This window comes from Neopelma chrysocephalum, unplaced genomic scaffold (genome assembly GCF_003984885.1).
Source record: "Neopelma chrysocephalum unplaced genomic scaffold, ASM398488v2 Primary Assembly neopelma1_24, whole genome shotgun sequence".
NCBI lineage: Eukaryota > Metazoa > Chordata > Aves > Passeriformes > Pipridae > Neopelma > Neopelma chrysocephalum.
Window position 1 is genome coordinate 13,830,495 of NW_020897693.1, and position 22,290 is coordinate 13,852,784.

Below are 22,290 nucleotides of genomic sequence, written 5' to 3' on the forward strand. Positions count from 1 at the left end.
AAAATTTGAAGCAGTCCTTTAGCTTTTTACTTTCAGACCACTGTTGCACATACACAATTACCATAATAGCGGAACAACTCTGCTATTACAGAAGAGACAAATTGGGTGGATTTGAAAACTAGATGAACATTGTCAGGAATTTTTTGATGAAGAGTAAAGGAGCGGAGTATAATGTGTACAAAAGTCATGTATGAAGCAGATCTGCTTTGTGGAATGCAAACCAAAGCAAAATGCAAAAAAAAAGAGAGTACCATCTTGTTCTCTTCATCAACTGAAATTTATACAGACAAGACTCCTCTTAACTGAACGCCCATCCCAAAAGTAAAGAAAAATACTGTATGTTTGGGAGACAGAGTGTCAATTATTTTCTTTAAATTCCTATACAGTCGTGGCTCTGACTCATCCAATTTTCTCAGTTTAATAAAATATGACCCCGTGGGTGTAGCCAGTTGGAAAATTTACCACAACTATCTTCTGCCTCCAATGTGAGAAATGAATTCTGAATATGTGGACGATTTCTCTTTTATTTGGTTAATTAACTGTTGAGGTACCTCTGTGTGACTTCTATTCTAAATCATTCTAGCAACATAAAATTTAAGCAATGCATAGAACTTTGATAAGGAATTCTGAATCAATGTAAACTTTTTCCAGAACCTTTAAAAGACGATGAAGTAAAGCTAAGGTGGAAGGGGGGAAAGGGGGAAGTTGGGGGGAGGAGGGAGGAAAGGAATAAAGAATGGAATAATTATGAGATCAATAAACAATTAAGCAATTCACCAAAGCACTAAAAAACAAAGACTCTATGTTTAACTCAATTCATAAAAGATATTTAATGTGCCAAGCAAAGGCAAGCATGCAGGTGATTTTGATTTTGGTGTTTTAATTTTGCTGTTACCTCCACAGAGAGTCATAAGGAAAAATAAAAAGAAAAACAAAACTAAAATTAAAATAAAAGTGGGGAAAAAAAGGAAGGAACCCAACACTATGTTTTTCCCCTACCCAATGTCTGATATAATTTTATTTTACTGAATTTCCAATAAAAAAATTATAAGCAGTGATTCATGTATAGGCACAGTCCACTGAAAACCTTACGTTCAGCCAAAGATCTGATCTTGAAAATCCCTTCTCAAATAAAAGAGTTTTAACTCATGAGAGTACTTCTAACTCAGTAGCAGACATGCCTTCCTATGCAAACTCATGGCAACTGAGAAAGTGAGAAATCGAAGCATCACCAAGCCCTTTGGTTGTGCTGGGAGGTTCCCAGGGGCAGGTTGGTCACGATAAATTGTCCTTAGCTGTGAATTTCACTTTCCTCCTAAGACTCTAAATCTCTTGACCTCTGAGTCACATTTCAAAGTCCATTTACTCTCCACCCGCTTATTTGCAGCAAAGGGAAGGGATGAGTGTCTGCATAACTAGAGAGCAGGCTGAAAGGAGGTGACTGGATATCATTACCATTTCAATAACAATGCATAACACCAGTCCAGTTGCTGACATTATACCTTTCCATACATATTTGCTATGACTCAAGAAGCAAATTGATCATAAGAGATGAAAAGCAAGTATGTCAAAACATAAGGTTAGCTGCATCAGGTCCTAGGCCTTAACACAACCAAAACTCTTATAGCCACTTGCAGATATATATTATACTTGGCAAGTAGCTGTCTAGATCTTTGACAGCTTGATTGAACTGGTCCTAATCTTCTACTAAGACAAAGTAAAGAAATCAGTTTCCTGGATTCAAAGCAAAAAAGGAAATCTCTATATTCATGGGGAACTATAGAAACCTGTCATTCATCAGTAGGAAGTGGTTTATCTACTAAATGCATAAGAAGTTGACACATCAATTGAAATGGAAGCAACAAAAGTTGCAATGGTTTTAATGCTTGTGAACAATTACAATTGACAACATTGACAGAATAGGTAAAATATCACAGTGACCAAGGAAAAGAGTTTGGTCACTATACTTTTCAATCATTCTAGTGTATGAATTGAAAAGAAATGAATAATAATTTTGGTGTATAATATGTAGAAAGCCTGACAAGGTTTTGTTTGAATACTCCTGATTTACTTGGTTAGAGCTAGAATATCAAAGCAATATTTGAATAAGCCTATATTTGTAATTATCTACTCTTAATAGTAAGAATTGGTAGGCTTGTGATCTTGCTTAACTCTAACAAAGAAATTTTTTGTTTGTTTGTTTGTTCAATTCAATTTATGCCTGAAGTAAGACAATTCAGTAGGAAAAAGGTTACTAAGAGTCTGAATATAAAATCGGTAGCGGTATGAAATTGTTGGCAGATCAGGAAAGACCTTTCTTAACAATGGAAAGATAAGAAAGAAATTTTTGACTTACGACTCCAGAATTACATCACAAATGGAATATTTAAGATAAAAGATGTACATGGGTTTTTGTTTTCATCTCTTACTCTCCACTAAAACATTTTATGTATGAGGATACATATTGCAATAAAAATTGTGCCTACAAAATGCCTTTTGTTCAAGGACCTTTCCTACAACTTAAAGCTTAAGTTCACAAAACCTCTTCTTAAATCCCATTCCCGCTTCTAAAATTATATGAAGTTGGTTTTGATGTCTGAACTCTTATAAATAGAGAGTGCTGGCTGCATAAATTATGGAAAGATCTGTCCTGTAATATGCAGAAGTAATTTCTTTTAAGGTAAAGAGACAAAAAAAGGAACATACAGAGTCTGTGAGGTTTGCTTCAGAAAATGAGTAAGAGGCCACAGGAATCTCTAGGGGTGACCACCACAGTACACAAGACAGTCCATTCTACTGTATTTAAATTGCATTTTCTCTTTAAAAGGTATTATTTGAAATAATAGAGGGCAGGAAAGATGTGAAGCAAGATCTGATATTTTTTCTTGCTTTTGAGAGGTGGGTGATATTTTTACTTGTTTTGGAAAAAAATTATTTATTCTTAAACATTTCTGAAAGCAGTTATTTTTTTACCACGTAGTTAAAGTTATAATTCATCTGAGAGCTACATGACTAATGTGTGGAGATTTATACCCCACTCCTAGAAAAAAAAAGATATATGGAAGCAGGCACTTTGCTAAATATATAAATATATAGAAAATACTATTTCCCTGTTACTTTTACACAGTACAACCACCTGTGCAAAGAATCATCTTTTTAATATGTCATAAGGCCAAAGACAAGCCAAAACTTTCAAGAGCAATCTATTCACTTAAACAAATATACATATACTTACATGAACATATAGTTTTAGCAGTGAAAGTAGTTCTGCTCATACCAGTAAAATTAAACTGACAGCTTCTCCAGTACATTTTTTCCTGAATATAGAATTTGCTTTAGTTTCAAAGAGGCTTCATTTTGGTCCATAGCTCCATCTGCATGGAAAAGCTGGCAGGAACGCAGTTGTATCTTAGTTTTTAACATTTCATTAAAAAGACCTAGAGAAGTGCTCAGAAACAGGCAACTGTTAGCTTTCCTCCAGTCTCCTCAAACACCTCTCCCAATTGCCATGACCATTCAATGATAGTCCTAGTCTTCGGGAGACCTCTGACAGCAAAGTACTCTTCGGAAGTGCTGCATGAGAAAAAGACCTTGAGAACTCTGCTGCCACTGGGAGGAGATGGGCTATTGGCAGACAATATCCATAAGGAGTGAGGAACAGCCCAGCCAAAGTTAGTTTTCCTAGTAAGCAAAACAAGTCCATGCTGGTATCTGTAGTCATTTGGCTGGTCCCAGGGTTGGTCAATGGTTTTAGAAGCAGTTATATGAACCTTTGACAAGAGAATTAGGAGAAGGGACTGGGAGAGAGGCAAGAGAAAAGGACCATCAAAAACAGTGTGTGATAGACTTAGGCCTTGTTTTTCTAACTCCCAAATGTTCACCTACTGTAATAAGTTAATGGAATGATGATGCCAAATTTTATCTATACTTAATTGATTTCTTATTTTATTTAAAATACAAGGGATGAAACATTGCATAAAGTGTGCAAAAGAAAATTAGGGCTATGTAAGAGAAGGGCATCTCATGAAATTACAAAATGCTGAGGGATCTCAGACTACAAGTAAGATTATAAGAAAATTATCATAGATGATCAGTTTGGTAGGATTTCAATAGTAGGGGAATTTACTGATTTCTGTGGAAGCAGTAAGGGATATGTAACCTCCTTTCTTGAAAATCCAGGTCTACATTGTATGGAACATACATGCAGAATAATGTGTGAGAATTGAGATAGAGTATGAATTTTCAAAATACTGATTACTACATTGATTCTCTAGACAGACATTCTCAGTATTAACACCTTTTTTATAATGTTACCTAATATGCAGTAACTATGCCAGCAATCTTAGTGCAAGCTCATGCAGGTTGGCCTGTTATAATCACACCATCCACATTGTTTTCTCCCATAAGCAAGCACATGAGACCACTTAATTCATTTTTATAAATCCTGCAAAAGTAAGGTAATCTATCCAAAGCCAGAGTGCAGTAAAGGATCATAAAGTAGAACAATATAGAAAAGAATAGCAAGGCTAGAAGTATAACTTTGTCTCTAACCTCACCCCGAGCTTCCTAACATTAGGAATGCCCTTCTCTACCTCAGAGAATACTTTCCCAGACTCCATGATCTCTTGGGCTAACTACACTCAACTGTAACAATGAAGTTGCCCAATGCTCCAGGAATGCTCAGGAATGCAGGAAACAATTTATATGAAAAAATTGACTTGGACTATAAGACTCTAAACAGAGGAAGTGAACACCTACCTACCTCACCAGTAAGTATGAAATATACATATTTGTTTTAGATTTCCATCAGCAATTTTTTTCAGAAGAGTTTAGAACACTGTTCAAGAAAGGTAGAGAGTAACTAGAAATATGAGAAGACAGCCCACTGAGACTGCATATAATTTCAACCTGCACTACCAAAAATTATTATGCAGAGATGCAGGGGGTAAGTTGACTTCATTCTTTCTTCTTCTCTGTCTTCTCAAACCAAGGACATGAATTAGCAAAAGAAGTAAACAAGTAAAATCAGGTCCACAAATGGAGTTGTTTTATGAAGAGAGAAAAACACATTTCTAGTCTGAAATGCTTAGCAACCATTCACAGCAAGACAAAGATGCAGACAGAGCAATCTTTAGTGTCCAGTAAGCAGAGAGAAATGGATATACCAACTTTGACACCTCTATATTTAGTCCATCTCAGACTTGGATAGAAGTCTGACACCAAGACCAACTATTGCAAAAGATCATATCTGGGTTCATATTGGAAGCCTAAACCAGACAGAAGCTTGGAGACAATAATTTTGTTTAGGTTTGATTTAGGTGTTGAACTCCTGTGTCAGCTTAAACAAATGGACTTCTTCAGGCTGTTGACCCAGATTACTGAAAAGAGGGTGTTTCAGAAGTACAGCACATAAAGCTTGCTAATCTCATAGCTGTGAAGACAACTATGAAGGAGGTAGAAGCTTGGTCACATAGATAAGTTAGTGGATTGAGTACTGAGTGGAAAAGTAAATACACATGATACTTGTTCACCCTCAGCACAGCCTTCAAAATTAATCTCTATAAAACATTTCAGATTTGACAAATTCACAGATTTCAAAAGACACTTTACCAACTAAGCAGAAGTCTGAGGACTGAGACTGGTCAGAGTACTGTCATAAAGCAGCAGATCAACTAAAAACTTCTTTGATGTTCTGATAACAGTCTCAGTAGAGAGGGAATGATGGACTGCATAACGAAATCCTTTGGGGTGTTGTGCACATTGCAAGCTAGACATATTTGTTGATGATAGAATTGGAAGGTTGGTTATAGAAGCCCAGGCTACATTTCTTCTATCTGCAGAATCACAGGTTGAGGGTACAGGGATCTCTGCCTTTCTGAATATCAAAATATATGAAACACAATAATGCATACTTCAGTCTTCCACAAAGACATTTGTGTACAAGGACTCCAAAAGAGAGAGAAAATACATCTTCTCCATGAGTTTTAAAAATGGAAAATTATTTTCAACATTAAAATTCTGCCCTTAATTTCAAATCTGAATTTACGAGACCTCAGCTTCTATCTATTGCTTTTTCTTAGAATTTTTTTTCTAAATTACAAAAAAATTAAACATCTGGTTTTTTCCTCAAAAACTAACCACATCAGTTCTGGGGTTTCTTAATTAATAGAATAATGTTAGGGTACTGATTTTTTCCTTTTTATTCAGCACTGAATATTTTTGTTTCTCCATTCTTTTCAACAAAATTTTTTAAACCCGGACAAATTCAAATGAAAACAGCATTCCAGTTTTCCCACTGACATTATTAAAATCACTCTTCTGTTTCTCTTGCGTGACAGTGTTTTTTAACACTATCACTGTGGGAGCTCATACGAAAATCCTTGCTTGTTGTAATCTCAAATACTTTTCAGCTTGTTTTTACAGATGAGTGTCCCTCATTCTGAATCTGTCCTTCTTAAACCTAAGTTTTTGCATCCAATATCACTCAGTATGCCTGTCATATTTATCAAGCTGCCAACACTTGATCTCAAGGAAAATCTTCTCAATTCATGTGATTTAAATCATGTCACTATAGCCAACAACATTTAATTAACCAGCACTCACTGTCAGCTCAGGATCAACAATACAACAAACAAACCACCATACTAGATACTTACAAAATGGTAATAAACACCTAAAAACTTTTGAACACCTTCAAATAATTAACCTCCCAAAGTAATATCATTCAGATATCCTCACAGGCCACGTTGGTTACAAGCACATCCACACTTCTGGGAGTGCAAGTGCTCCTACTCCACCTCTCCAGACATGGATGGTCCAGCTCTGTGTGGTCCCATGCCATCTCCTAATGGACAGGCTGGGAAGAAACCATACACAGTTCATCCATGCTCTTACAAGGTGCAGGTCCTTACATGTTGCACCCTGTGCAGTGACTCCACCAGCCTGATGCTGGTTTCTGGCAGCATCCAGTACAGAAGCAGCTTGGTCAGATCAAGCCAAAGGTTGCAATGAAATGGGTCAATGTCTGGCAGAATCAAACAAGTTTATTTGCTCTGTTTCTCTAACCTGCCCAGCCATTCACACTTAAAAAGCTTCATGCTTCATTTATACACTTTTTCAAGCTTTGTTTCAGAAATTTTTTGGTTTTATTTTTGGCTACTGGGGCAGAGGGGGGGAGGTTGTTTTGTGGGGTTTTGGTGGTTGCTTGTTTTTTTTTTTAGTTTGGAGTTTTGGAGCATTTTTTTTGGTTCAATTCTCCTCTTTAGCATTATCAGTTTCAGAAAATGTCCTCTCAGTTAGCTCAGTTATCTTATTCATGCAGTTTACCCTCACATACCCATTTAACCAATGTTCTGTCATTCTGCTAACTGTGGGCTCTAGACTTACATTAAGTAATTTTCTGTCAATGATCTGTCTAGAACATGGACATAACTATTATATAAATAGCTATGATATCTGTATAATCCATCCGAACAAATTTCCTCACAATACTTACTTTGGAATATCTGATCAGTGCTTCTAAGCTACTTAAGTATCCTATGTTCTTTAAAGTTTGAGGGCACTTTATTTCCATGGTGACTTCTATCTACCAGCCTTGCAGTATGAAAGGGTCAAATTGTTTGCTTGAAAGAAAATACTTCCCATAATACTATACTATTGCCTTTTAACTCCTCCCTGCCTTAAGTCTCTATTGGTTGAATCCTGTGTTGTATTTTCTGTTACATTGCCTAAAGTTTATGTCAGGCTAAATGGTCAATGGTTACCATGTTCATCATACTTGTATAATTGCAATGTTTTCTAGATACATACTCTGGATGATTCTTTGAAAAAGTATAACAGGACTGTTCATTTAAAAATATTTGTCCCTAATAGATATTTCCCAATATCCTTTCACTTATTTTTTCTTTTCATGACAAAAATTTTAATCATAATTTTTCCAGATTAGATATAATAAATATAGAATAGATATAATACAGAACAGATAAATAAATTAATTATTTTGACAGTTATGCATTACTACTGGCAATGGCTCTTCCTAAGATGTGGCCAATAAAAGCAGCAAAAGGAACAGTAATAATCCTTTATTTCTGCTGTAATCTAAGATCACCACAGAACTACAATGTTTCTCTCCTATCAGATCAATTTTACTCATTTTAAACCTTATTCTTTATAGGGGTTGTTATACGAGTTCCTCTTTTTTCCCTAGTATAGACTAGTTTATTTAGATTTTGGTTTAACTGTTAAATTTTTACTTCATTTTTTCTTGTGTCAAAGACAAACTCGTGGTCAAATGTGAATTCTTTTATGATTTTTTTTTCTATGGCAAAACAACATATTCCTAGAAACTGTCCAGTTTATATTAACACAGCCTTCTGTTTATGTCCTTTCCAATCAATTTTCCTCATAATTTTCCTCAGGTTTAGAAGATAGGTTTCTGAAGCAGCATCATCAGCTGCTTTTTATCTTTCATTTGCCATAGGCAATTATCAACTTTATCTTTCTTTGCCACAAAAAAATCTTATCGGGTTGATACTTTAAATTAGATGCAATATTTTTTGTGATAGGAATTTATTATCTATATTTCTCTTCAACTTTTAATAACATTCTACTACTGCTGCATGACATTTTCATACATATCCCCAAACCTGAAATTTCCCATTAAAAAATACAATTATTTTTTCCACATATTATGGAAAGTTACCTAAGGACTAAGCCATCCTCTGCTATGGTTTGATTCGGTAGTCTTTAACAGATACCTCCAGGCCTTTACTTAATGTATGTAACTCAATCTTCAGGGCCAGACTACTCAGTAAAATGTACATTACAGAAAGAGGGATATCAATATGAACATTCACTGAAGGGGAGGTTTTTCGACCTCTTTCCAGTTCAAAGGAGAAACCCATTATGGTTTTAATTCCCTGCACCATATACAGTCAAAATTCACAAGGGCGTTAAATGCAATAAAACTCTTATTGAAGTAGTAGACTGTGCACTGCATATGAGCAACCTGAGAGGCTAATGGGGTCACCATCCCCTTTAGTAGCTGTGTCATCAACAAACTTAACAAAAATGAACCTCAGTTCTTTAAAGGATGTAACAAATACAAAAGCTTTCCCCTGGAAAATAATAAATAACCACTTGTAGAAGAACCTTCCTGTCCAATAAGGGCTCACAAACAGAATAGTGGCAACGAAAATTCTTGTTAAACCAAACAGCTAAGTAAAGAACCCTTAACTCAACATATATGCCCTTCAGCAAAGAAGCTCATGGAATTGAATACATTTTTGCACACTTCATTTGAAACTTGCATGCATTGAGGAAGGGAAAACTTAACCCTTTTACGCCCCTGTAGAGCCTCTTCTAGCTTTTAAAAGGTAAACTATAGCATTTTTGTTAATTATAATGTCACAATATTCAGTTATTGATGTGAATAGTCAATACACAGAGATTACACCATCCTAGCTATGACTAAGAATTCATCCCTAAACTATGTAATTTTATAAATATAGGTATTTTGTTAATATAGTTTGAGGATTTGCTGTGGCAGTAAGGTTAATTAATCAATTATTACATTACAAACTTATGAAAAAGAAGTATTAACACCTGGAATGTCAGCTGGAGTGGCAAAGGAACATGGAAATTTTGAAGTTCATAGCATATTAATTCAAAATGGTATTTGGATCACCTTTTTATGTCTGTAAATATAAATACTTATTCAATTGTTTATTTCTGGAAATAAAGAAAAAACAAAACACCAAAAAAAACCCCACAGAGCAGGATCAGTCCTACTGAAATAATTACTAAAGATCCAATTGCCTTTTTTACCGTCTCAAAGATTCTGAGGTAAGTTCAAAGCACATGAACAGAGTTAGTGCCTGCTTAAGGTCTTAAGACAGTCTTTTGCTTAAGATCATGAATAAAGTACACTGTTATGACTCATGCTGCACCCCTCACACTGGTTAGAAAGGCTCTCTATGTGCTTGGCTTTATTTCCCATGACACACGGCATGTGAATGAAGAGATTATCGACACGAAAATGAAGAAAGGTTTGTAAGTAAAATTAAAATATGCTGCAGATCTGAACAACACTAAAACTTTTTACAAATTACTACCACTGGTTTTCAGGATCAGGTCTGACCCTTAGAGCAATCATTCTTATATGAATAGTGAAGAAAAACCGCCAACCCCTGGGCCTTCTAGAAGTCAGTTCATATTATAACGTCCATAAAAACATGAAAGGAAACCACATCCATATTTCCGAGGATTATTTTAATGCACAGAACTGTATGAATCCCATAGCTGTCAAATAACCGATTCCTCAAACACAAAAAGCATTACTAGATGCTCTGATTTGCTACTGGTTTGCAGACAAAATGTAATTTATTTAACTTCTCTTGCTGTAATACTTCTGAGTAAGCTTTATCTACTGCAATAATTGTTGCTGGAGTTTTTTGCTTTTTTGGGGGGGTTAGTTGGTTTCCTTTCTAATTCTCCTTGTTCCTGGTTATATTGCTCCCCCACAGTCCTGACATAATAAGTACAAGCTCTGCAGCAAACACTATGATAGATTTTATTCAGTGGTCTGATGCTGCCTCTCTCCCTTTCACAAGCAGCAAGGGTAAATCTTGTCTCAGCACTGCGAAAACAGAATTTCAAGACTTATTACAGAGGTGTTAGTATTCAAATTTACATAAGCTCTGGTATATACCTGAAATGCATTTTAATCTGCCCAAGGAACAGATTTTGTCCTGGGAAGTTCATTGTTGTTTCTAATTGTCAGCAACTGCTACACTTTTCTTGCCTGCAGCTATCCAATTAACATATCACCACTGCACAAAATATTGTAATATGCTCAGTCTCTTAACAACAAGTCTCACACTCCACTTCTATCCAACAATTTCCCCCCAACTGGATTTTGAACATATTAGCAAATGTTAGTGAAGAACATACAGACAGACATATACCATCAGATAATACAGCCTTCAACCACCATTCCCTATTGCTGTGCAAAGTTCTGTGGAGATACTCCTTGTTGTTTAGAATATCCAGAGAAACAGAGACACACACACACACACACACAGAGAGAGAGAGAGAGAGAGAGAGAGAGAGAGAGAGAAGGAAAGCTCAACTGCAGAAGTGGAAAACATGTAACTTGTGCCCTGAGATATTGCTATGGTAACATTTAAACAATGAACAGAAAGCTCTGCAGGATTCTGCTCTCGCTTCCTTGGATACCAAATGTAAATCCTGTTTCTCTTTTATTGTGTGCATGCACAAGCGTCTGATTTTTGCCTTTTCCACTAACAGATAGCAAAGTATCCAGGCCCCCTACCAGGAACTACGCATTAATTCGCTTCCATGTATTGCAGCTTGTGAATATACAATTAAAACACACCACTAGCATACTCATCTCCCCTCTTGTTTCCCCATTTCTACCTCTTAGGAGAAAAAAAATGACTGTGATAGTACAGCTAAATAACAGGTACCTTTTTTTTCCTCTGAATTGCATCATTAAATAAACCACTCTAACATGTCACAAGCCAATCCCCAAATCTTCTGCCATTACAAGAAGTAGAGGCAGGACCCTTTCCAATGGCAGCTCCTTGTCCAATCTGCTGGACTCAAGCATGCTGCAAGGCTGCCTTCCAGACAAGCATGGCTCCAGCTGGGTGGGTTGAAGGAGGCTTGTTTTCCATAGAGAAGCTGGCAATGGGATAAAAGGCCCCGATAATAGTATCTTGAAGTCCAGTCAGCTTGACTACTCTAGAAGTTACTTAGTGGGTGCTAATTGCGTATCTTCAGAGTAATTCTCATCCTAGAATGAAAACAACACTAACTCCAGCACCCTTCCTTCTCTCCTGTTCCCTCACTAGCCATCAGAGACAAAGACATATCTCCAAACCAACAAGAAGCCATTCTGGCAAGACCAAGATGGAAGCTCTTGCACACTGCTGCTGTGCAAAGTGCACTCCTTCAGTGAATATATTGCAACTCGGATAGTCTGGCTTGTGAGTTTCCACCAGCACCAAGCTCTCTCAAAATGTGCTAAAATCCTGACCCGAGTCCCATTGAAAACCTTCCTGACACATACTGCAACAGCAAGAATCTTCATACCAAATGGGAGACAGCTTTTTAGGTCACAGGTAAATAATTCTAAAGCCTATATATAGGAAGCCATAGCAACACCTCTGGAATCCCTTTGTTTTCCACCAGTCCCACACTTGCTTGTCTTGGCTCACATCTATAGCCTTTTTTCTTAGGTCTCACCTAATCTTAAAGTCCATTTTTCACTTGTCAATGGTATCAGGCTAGGAGATATTGTGACACAAAATTTGCCACTCCAGCAAACTGAACCTGCTTCAATTCCAGATCACAGCAAATCATTCCTGACATGAGAAAAGACACAGACTAGCCACCCCCTTGCACTAACTTGCAGTTTGCCAAGAATACCTGAAGTTTACGTATGTGATCTCTGACCTTCTGGAGAACAATGAGAACAAACAGAGTAGGACCCTCCAATATAGCTTTATCTTTCTTTCTGTACAAGAATTTAGAGCCTAAATACACACATAATGTTTCCTGGTACAGTGTCAAAATCCCAGTTGCCTGTGGTCACTACCAAAAAGGTCCATGGTTTGAAGAGGAGACAGCCCGCAGGACCAGCACGTACTACTGAGTGATACATCTGTGCTCAAACACGTGTGAGGGAAGTAGCAGAGACAGCCAGCTCTTACCTCTGCTAGAGATTTACTGCTCCTCATTTAGGTGGATATTTGGATTTATGTTTTTGGCTGTATATTTTGTGATCAGCCCTTTGGGCTCTGGATAAGCCCCAGTAAAAATCCTGAGAAATGTTATACTCATTCCCACTTGACATTGAATGAGTTAAAATCTGTGTTGTTCCATGTATCTTTTGGCTAGTGTATTAAGTGAATGATTCACTGAAGTGTGAAACTGTTGCCTCTTTGGAAGCAGACATACATCCCTAGCTTTTTAATGCTGACAAGGTTTGCCTGTTTCAGCCCAAACTGGTTACTAAATTTTCCCAGTGCTTTCTTATCATATCAAGAAAATAATTCTGCCTAGTTACTCAACAAAATGAATGGGGAACCTATATCAGCTTTCTATTGTCAAAAACTGGAGTTGCGCTATCAAATTTTCTGTTTATGTGTTCACTTGACAGCAATCCAGGGAAAAGCTTGGAAATGCCTTTTCCTTAGCCAGCTTCTTTTTCCTTCAGTAATTACTGAGCAGCAGCTTAACATAAATTTAGCTGTTCTATTACTGCAACTGCTGATGTAAGTATAGCCCACAATAGGGCACAGACTTATAATGATACATGAAGGAACGGACAAGAGAGTTTTGCATTCATTTTCAGATGCTAAAAAACTTATTACCCATTTAGTGTCCCACCAGGAAACATGTGCCCAGACAAATAAATGAGGCTAAAACACTTCATACTAAAGGGATTTAGCTATACTGAGAAAGATGAGAGTAATCGGAGCTGGAAGGAACAATTTTTGCTGTGCCTGTTTCCTTCTTTTTCTGAACACTACAGTACAAAGGGTCTGATTTGTTCATATGGCCAAACAAAAACTCCAAGAGATTTCCTTATGAGCAGAATTGAACTCTAAATCTTAATCATTTTCAAGTAGCCAACATTTAAGAGGCATGACCTCCAAACAGAAGCACATGGCACACCTTTGAGAGGCAGAAGTTCTCATTTCCACTATGCCAAAAGATTCAGGACATTTACATGAAGTAACAGTAGTGATGTAAGTGAATAGAGATAGACGGGGGGGAAAGGAGGAGGCTAATATTAATTTGTGCATTTATCCAGGGAAGTTAGAGCTCTCGTTTGGTTGTTTAATGCAGGAAGCTTGTGAAGCGAGAAAAAAAAAAAAAGGCGCTAAAATCTGCTTCTACCAACACTTCTTCCACTCCTGCCTTCTCTCCCCTTCTCCAGAATATTGCAGCTAGAGAAAAGCAAAATGAGTGGCAAAGGTAGTTCTGCCTGCCAAAAAAAAATATATCCATTTCTGTTCAATGGCTCATTTAATTAGCTCTTTCTCCCTTTCATTCTCCACCAGTTTTGGCCTAATACTTTCAGCTGGAGCCTTTCCTTGTGAAGGCCAAGGTTGAAGAGGACAGAGGTGAGGGAGGATAGGAGGGGAAGAAAGGGAAAGAAAACTCCCTACCCACAGACTACACAGTCTGTCCCCCCCCCCAGGAGAGGGGACGGAAGTATCACTTCCCCACAGGAAAACATGGATCTCTATTTTAAACACCATGTTATCCTTCCTTTATTCTACACCCCCACACCACATTTCTCCAGGAAGGGAGATATTTACTGGTCTGTTACACATCATTGCTAATCTGTGAACCCCACCATCTACAAGCCACTTTTTAACTATTTTCATTATCAGCCCAGTAACAAAAATCTTCTAACACCTCAATGTCCTCTCACTGCTTTTCAATCAATCTCCTCCAACTGCTATGAGAGTCCTAGGGGACCCGAAGGATTCACCAAAAAATCACAAAGAATTTCCTAAGAGATCTGGAGGGCACAAGTGGCTAAACCAGCAGTTTCTGAAACTACCCTTTAATAGAAGAATGTCCTCTCTCTGCCTGTTACTGTCCTTTCTTAGCAATGGAGAGTAAAATGTACCATTTCTCTCAGAGCTGTCTCCTCAAAATCCATTAAAAGCCCCTGCCCTACACCCCCCCACACTCCCGACAAAAGCCATCCTTCACCACCCTGCTTGACTATAAAATTTTTCTGTTAATACACCATATTGATCTAACCAATGTTAGACTGGATACCGGCATTCTAATTAGAACCTTCAACTATTTCAAACAATTACTAAATAAATAAACCCCCTCTGCATCCAATTCTATGCAACTTGCATCCGCTCGTAGAGACTTGGCAATCAGGCAGCACCCCCCATTCACTGCGAGGGCTTTCTCAAAAGATTTCTTTGCTAGTGAACATTTCCACATGCTATAAGGACACACTGGCAGGTGCCTGCAACATCCTACAAGGGCTTGAATTTTACTAACAGGAATCTGAGCTACTGTGAGAATTCAGTTCTATCCTCGTTCCTTCCCTTCTCTCTTCCAAACCACCCCTCTCCAGCCATTATCAAAATACAGTCAGGTTCTTTATTCAGGTGGGAGAAAAGACCGAGAAAAGAGAAATAAGGATGAAAGAAGAGAGGCAATGGGGCATATTTCCTTTTCCAAAAAATAATAAAAAGGAAAGTGTACTCACTGTATCCTCAAAGACTATCCAGCTGGAAATCCGAGTGATTATGAAAAACCCGGGTGGGGGAGGGGTTAGAAAATTATTTCATTTCAGCAATGAAACCAAAATTAAAAACAAGAAAGAAAATAAAAATAAAGGATATCCAATTGCAATTTCCCAGAAATTTCAGTCCATACAGGTGCCAATCCAACCCAACACTGCTGAACTCTCCCCCTCTGGCAATTTGACTTTCTTCTTCTCTGTCCTTTATTTCTTTGGCTTTCAACTTTTCTGCTTAAAATTGCTGTAGTGGTAATGTTGATGTTTCCCTTCACTGGAGAATAGTGATTTCAAATAACAGAAAAAAAAATCCTTGCAGAGGAGGAATGGTCCTTCTCCTTTCTGAAACTTTTCATTCCACTGTGGATCCTTTGCTTAGTTTCCTTTTTCTAAGGTTTTCTGCCTCTCTGGCTCCACTGCTCCCCATTGCTCTTTATTTGTTTTTTCTCTGGAGAGCAGAAGGGGCTGTATTTCTTTTTAAGCAATCCTCCATCTGTATTCTTTTAATGTAATTTTGTTGTGACACTTAAGATCCAGGTCTTCCCAGGCAATTTTCTTTTTCCCCCTTCTTTGCTGCACTATTAATTATCCAATCCATGTGTCTCCACATTAGAATGGGGATTCCCATTCTTCTTTTTCTCTATTCCCCCACACGCCTTTAGAAAAAAATCTCCTTTTGTATTTAAATTTTTATTTCTCTCTGTCAAAACAATAAACTTTTAGTCTCTTTCCCCCCTCTCCAAAGATCTGATTAGATTTCCAATCACAACCCAGTGCGCAATTGGATTTTTGATTTCGGCAAGAAGCCAGCAATCCACAGCATCAGCACCCTCTCCTTGTTTCAAACTCCACGATATATCCTTTTGCCTATCCTCCAACTCCTCTGCATTTTCATAATTTCACATTAAATTATATGAAGGAGAGAGGGAGTAGAGAAAAATTCAAGGTTCCCACCAGCTGTCAAGAAGAAATCCATCACCTCGTTATTTTTTAAACACTTGGGACGGGTGTTTTTAGCGCCCACTCTCGCCTTTGCCCCCCCCCCCCCCCCCCCCCCCCACTTCTCAAAATCCTTCTGATGTTAAAACTCCCCCGATGGGGCACAAAGACGCTCGGGAAGACGTTATGCGTCCTCTTAGCTGTAAATTTCAGAAGCACCCTTTGCTTTTCATTTCAGCTTCCTCTCCATCTTTTGTCCAGCAGCTATACAGATCCAGCAGCACTGAGACGGATAAACTTCTATTTCTTCTTTGAGGAGAGAGAGAGAAGGAGAGACAGGAAGGATAAAAGCTCTCCCATCTCAGCCTCCCTTTTCCTCCTTTTCTATGTTTCAATGCAGGTCTGATCTCATTTCCAAGCTCAGTCTGTTGTATTTCAGATGTATAAGTTGGATTTCCCTTCTGCACAGCAGTGAGTTAGTCTCCCATCTTCTTCCACACGCCAGTAATCTTCCCCCTTTTCTTCCTTCCTTCCTGCCTCCCTCCCTTCCAAGATGACACAGTCCCAGGAGCGCAGCCGCTTCTTTCAGCTTTTCGTTTCATCCCTGATATGCATAGCCCTTTGCACAGTCGAAACGCTTCCTCCCTCCTATTAGCTTCAGCTTGAATTCTCCCCGTGTGTGCACGTACATACGCATGTATGTATATATCCAGTTCCTGACAGCTGCTGTTGTTGCTGCGAGTAGCTCCGCTTTTCAGTCGCTCTGGCTTTCAGTTACTCCCCTCCTTTCAGTGGCACCCTAGGATTTGCAAATGTCCCAGGGCCAGTCTCTCTGGCTACACTCCTCCTTCTCCCCTTCTGTTCTCTCCTCTTTCTCTCTCTCTTTTTTTTTTTTTTTTGGTTTTGTTTTTTTGTTTGTTTTCCCCCACCTCTTCTTCACCCCCTGCCCCCCTCCCCCCCTTCTTTTCTCTGCTTGGGATCAGTAAAATACAATTACCCAATTACCTCCCATCATCTTAGCACTGATTGGTCAATTGCATTAACACTTGATGTCAGGGAAAAGGGCTGGGAGCTGCTCCGGCGTGGCGTTGCTGCCACCTGCTTGACAGTTTGGGAACAAACTTAGGGTTACCTTAAGAAATCTCCAAGTCAGAAAATAGTAATTGAAAAACAAGGGATCATCTTAAAGAAAGGAATGTCAAAACTCATTTTCTTAAAAGCCTGCCTGATTCTGACAGTTCAGCCAGCATTCACAGGTACCAGCCTAGCCTCTGAGGTAGAGGAAATGACAGCAAAATGAAATGAGGTATAAAGCTGTCTTTGCAAAAGAAGTACAGAGCAACCAGTATTCACAGGTACCAACTCCAGTCACAGCTGCAGAGGCGTGACAATAATATGAAACAAGGTATAAAATTACCTCTGCAAAAAATGTAGCAATGTAAATAATTTGCATGGAAAGACAATCTATTTTCTAATTACAGAAATAAGTGTTTGTTCAAAACTTGTATACACATATTAATTACCTAAAACTCCATTTTAGCAGTTGTTCCAGGGCAAAAGGCCTTTGAAGTACTTCAAGATTTCAGTGAGTTTTAAGTCATGGCTCCAGTGAGCTGTCAAGTGACAGCAACACGAGAGTACAATGTCTGGGCTCATCTATCAAATCTGACACAGTTAGATTAGAATGACGTCTGACCAGCATTTTAGAGTTTTCTAAACTGGTTCTGTAATTTGGACTACTGAAGTGCTGCGATGTTCACTATATACTTACCTACTTATGTTAGATGTATTTATTTATGTTACCTAAAATGCTCAGAATGTGGCTTGTGTCTTGGTTTTTTTCAGGGATCAAAATTCAATAAAAATTTTACAGAAAACTTTGCATGTATAAGGTTGGATATGTTATCCACTTCATGGAAACAGAATATAGATGATGTATGTGCTGGCATTTGTCTCTCTCAAAATCAGAAATAAATTATTTATAGATCTAACTCCTCCGCACAAGCCCCAAAAAGAGAATGTCAGGTGCTTTCATGGTAATTATAGCAAACTTTAAATATTAAGCAATAACTCTGAGTTATTCCATGCATATAATAATATAACTAGCTCTTTGTTCAGTCCTCTCTCAAATAGTCAAGTCATGTTTGGTATCCTTACTTAGGCTTCAGCTTCAGTGTGAAACTGGCATCTTGAAAATAAAATACATTTTTAAGTTATATGTCATATTACAAGTTTTTTCCAGAATTACAAAATCCATAAGCTAGCTGAGTTCAGTCAAGTAACACTTACTGAATCATTAACACTGACTTTCAGATTTATTCTACTGACTCAACAAGCTTTCTGGTGAGAAAGTTCTACCAGATATAAGTTAAGCAACTGGAACCGGGCCCTAAATCACTGTTATATTATTTAGCATCTGATCTTACTATCACTGAAATCAATGGCAAACATAAATTACCTACAATGGGTGAAAGGCTGAGTGTGTAGTAATAATTAATAACCCAAAACTAACAGTCTTTCAGGAATGCTAAAAAAGTCTTTGGGGATTTTTGGAGAAGGCTGCGAGTGTGCTAGGAGATGAAGTTGCTGACAAGTAACAATCTTTTGCTCAGTTGGTGAGCTTATTTTATTCCTGTCTTATTCATTGATGCTGCTGGTGTATTTTGGGCCTACAAACGTCTTATGAGAGTCTTTTTCTTCTTACTACTCAAAATCCAAAAAGCCACAAACTTGTTCCTTTTCCCAGAAGAGTAAAAACATCACTGCCTAATATGTTTTCTCTACTGTTTGTTTAAAAAGTTTCCTGCTAATATTAAAGAGCCTGTGAGTGAAAATGAAGGTTTCTATAACCAAATTAAACAAATATATAGGCATCAGGTACAGAAGACATGACTTTTGGGCATCTAATAAAAGCATCTGCAATAGCTACAGTATCCCTCTTGATACAAACTAATATTTTACTTTCAGTAGAAATGTGTACATTTTCTAATTTTGATATTATTCAAACAACATCAAAATACACGTTGTTAACAGATAACAGTACTTAAATAGACAATAATATATTTGCTGGCATAGATCTGACTAAATACAAATCCAGTATCAAAACTGAAAAATATGCTCTAGGCTATGATATGATCTTCTATCTTAAAGTTTGTTATTTTTTATATATCGATTAGGCTTTATCACCTAATAAACACAGGAGATAGCATGATTAGCTCCTTAGAAAATAAATTTAAAGTCACCTAATTTGTGATATTTATAAGATGACGTGTCATGCTACATGAAAAAGTAAATGTCCTTATAATAAAGAAAAAAAATATAATTGCCTTATCTGTTTTACAAGCATGCATGCTACCTTTGTGTGAAACCTACTTAAAACAAATATTCTGGTATTATCACAATAACTCATTCATTAATCAAACGTTAAAAGACTATCCTTAACTCTGGAGAGACTTGTGTTATGTTTTTCCTGCAGTACATTTTATGTTATTGCGTCCAAAACATATTGTTTGTATATTGTCTTAAATCTCTTATTTTGCAGATTTTCCAGCCCAGAAAATCAATTCCCTATATATCAGTTCACAAAAGTTATCCAACATGGTGAGCTGATACTCAAAAGCACCACGGAAAACATCAGATCATAGACACAATGCAATGTTTTACAAGCCCTGACAAGGTGAGACAGAAGAAATATCCTGGGGCATTCTGTTCAGTTCCTAAACTAGGGAATTACTATTCTTCATGCTTATTGCCCACCTCTGAGCACACTCAGGTGGACAGCAACTGTTAAGAGCAGCTGTTACCTGGTCTCCTCCCTACCTGGGAGCTGCCCTGGCAGTGCTACCATATAACATGCAGAACAGCCACAGCTGCTGCGGTACCAAATCCCAAGCACACAGCAGAGGCCACTGAGTTCTGGTTCCTCTTATGAACAAAGATCACCATGAGTCAAAACAGTGAACTGTGAAGAGAACTAAACACAGACTGGCAAAGGGACTTTATTTTTGGAGTAATGTAACAAGATTGCCCAATCCTGAGTACGGGATGATAACAAAACTCAAACGTATGTACTGGTAAATCTTCACATAATAAACATGGACAATAGACCATTATAAAGGACCTTTTCCTTCCTGACAGACAGGGCAAACTCTGTAGTTCTGTGTGATTAGCACTGGAAGCCACTAGTGGAAAAGACTAGATATTCAACATTTTCAGACATTTGATGGAAGAGAAACATGGTTAAAACTTAAGGAAAGAAGATTCTGACCTGTACATAAAGAAGCAGAAAAACATTGTAATTGAATAAGCATAGCCCAATTTTAAGGAAAAGAGTGAAACCAGACGACTTTGCTTACACAAAGTGAAAAGCAATTGAAAGATTTTCCTAAGTCAGTGACAGCCCTGCCTTCATTTTCAATAAAAGTTAAGAAATCATAAAGGAAACTCTGGAACATAATATTCTTTCTATTCTATTTAGCTTTTCTGTCAATAATCTGTTTGCATATGAAGAGAGTACTTGCACTCTCTTATAGCTTACTACTTTCAAAAGGGAACAGAAATTATTGCTGGCAAATATACTTTTGACTGCACCGATTTAGGATCAAGCTCACTAATCAGTTTAGGAATTCAAAAGAGGCCCTAAAAATCTCGGACTACATAAAATATGTCATACATAATCTTGCAGGAATACTTCAAATGTTGTAATGTAATCACAGCTCACACTACATAATTTCCTGTTTATATCATTTCACTGATTATTGTTCAATTCTTTTAATACAACACACACTAAAATCAGGTGCATATCCATCAAAATTAGCAGCTGCATAATTTATTAATTTTCACCTTTTTTTTCTGATGTTTACAGTTCTAGTGAGAAATTTTGTTTCCTAGGTAATTTCTATTGGGTCATAGTGCCTTGGAAGAAACAAAAGGAAAGATATCCTCCTTTCAGGAAAATCTGGGAAAAATCACAACACATATGATTTTGGCACATGGTTGTTTACATGACCATTCAATAAACTCAACTCTTCATATTATTGTAATACTTATTGTTTCTGGTAAAGATGGAACTAAATGGTGGGGTTTTTTGTTTCCTTTGGAAGCAAACCATATTCTCAAAACTTCTGGATGTTCATTGCATGTTCATTGTGCAGCTGGATTAACAGGACAAGTTTAGAATTGTTGTACACTTGTACAAATTTTCATCCTCTATGTTAACAATCCATCACTAGAAACAACTTGTTGTTTAGCAAAACTTCCTAGAATTACTGCTTATGGAACTGAATCCCATATTGTCAAAGTTTCCATTATGCAGAGACAGCCAATTCACCAAGCTGAACATGAGACAGCAACATGCCCTTGCTGCAAAGAAATCTAATGATATCCTTGGCTGCACTAGGCAAAGCATTGCCAGCAGGTTGAAGGAGGTGATCCTTTCCCTCTACTCAGCCCAAGTGAGGTCACACCTGGAGTACTGTGTCCAGTTCTGGACTGCTTAGTACAAGACAGATATGGACAGACTGGAGAGAGTCCAGCAAAGCAGTATGAACATGATAGACTGGAGCATCTCTCCTACGGGGAAACGCTGAGACCTGGGACAATTAGCCTGGAGAACAGAAGGCTCAGGGGAAACTTTTTACGTCTACACATATATGGAGAGAGGGTGCAAAGAGGATGGAGCCAGTGGTACCCAGTGATAAGACCAGAGGCAACAGGCACACACTGAAACACTGGAGGTTCGCTCTGAATATCATGAAACTTTTTTATACTGTAAGAGTAAAAGAGCACTGGCACAGGTTGCCCAGGGAAGTTGTGGAGTCTTCCTCCTTGGAGATATTCAGAAGCCACCTGGACATGGTTCTAGGCAATTTGCTCTAGGTGGCCCTGCTTGAGCAATGGGGTTGGACTACATGACCTTTGAAGGTCCCTTTCACCCTCATGTATTCTATGATTCTGTAATTTAGTAGTTCTTAAAAGTATTTACATAGAAGGAAAGTAAAAAGGCTCATACTTAGTTGGTAAATATATTTTTTCTAAAGTGCTCTTAG

General features: G+C 37.7%; 1 protein-coding gene across 9 annotated transcripts in view; it reads right to left on the reverse strand.

Moving 5' to 3' along the window:
• Positions 1–22,290, reverse strand: part of LRRC4C (leucine rich repeat containing 4C) — a 505,344-nt gene that overhangs the window by 76,714 nt on the left and 406,340 nt on the right. For 2 of the 9 annotated variants that reach the window (XM_027704223.1, XM_027704190.1), the window contains exon 1: positions 15,272–17,114. The exons of the other annotated variants lie outside the window; for them this stretch is intronic. The gene's annotated coding sequence lies outside the window, so the exon portion shown is untranslated. Of the gene's footprint in view, positions 1–15,271; positions 17,115–22,290 lie in introns of those variants that run through there. 9 annotated transcript variants of the gene reach the window in all.